Genomic DNA, 839 nt, shown 5'->3' on the forward strand with positions numbered 1-839 from the left:
ACATCTATCTTAAAATGGTAGTAAATTATATAAAAATGAAAATACCACATTAAACAAAAAAAAATAAAATGTATAGTTTTACATCAAGAAAGTCCCTATAAAATTCATTATTCCATCAACATCAACCTCACACTATCAAGGAAAACTTCAAAGCACTCGAGCAAAAAAATGGTTCCACCATCAACTCTTGCCGTCCCAAAAACTTTTAATGACCTTGAAGGAGATTTTTTATAACAACGAACTTTTTGTTAGGTGGATTCATTGTTGGGAAACCCGCAACTTCCAAAAGCTAAACGTATGCAAGGGAATTGAATTGCTTTTCATAGACTCAAAGGTATTCTTACAAATTTAAATTAATCTAATCCATAATTTTACTGTTAATATTCATACTAACTCTTTCATGATCAAACCATTACAGTTAATAACCTCAAGCGTTTATCCCGAAACACTTCTTTCCTCGCCGAATCAGGTATTGGTTCATGTTGGTTTAGTATTGTTTTTGGTTTATTAACCGGTTTAGGAAGGTCCTATTGTAAATATAATTTAAGTTGGTTTAGCATATATTATGCTTAAAATAACTTAATTAAATAATAGTAATAATATGCTTAAAATATAATTTTAGTGAGTTTTCAAATATAGTTTACAGAACATTATAAGTGATGAATTTAATTTATTAAATTCTTTTATTACTTACAACTAAGTTTATTCAAAAACATACTGAGTTATAAATATCAATGCTGGATTGGTGAGTATAACATGAATACAAAAATATAAATATTTCATTTTCAGGATAAGAAATTCAGCTTTATTCAGTTACTCAATATATAATATCTTAAATT

Source organism: Brassica oleracea, chromosome C7, assembly GCF_000695525.1.
Source record: "Brassica oleracea var. oleracea cultivar TO1000 chromosome C7, BOL, whole genome shotgun sequence".
Classification (NCBI taxonomy): domain Eukaryota; kingdom Viridiplantae; phylum Streptophyta; class Magnoliopsida; order Brassicales; family Brassicaceae; genus Brassica; species Brassica oleracea.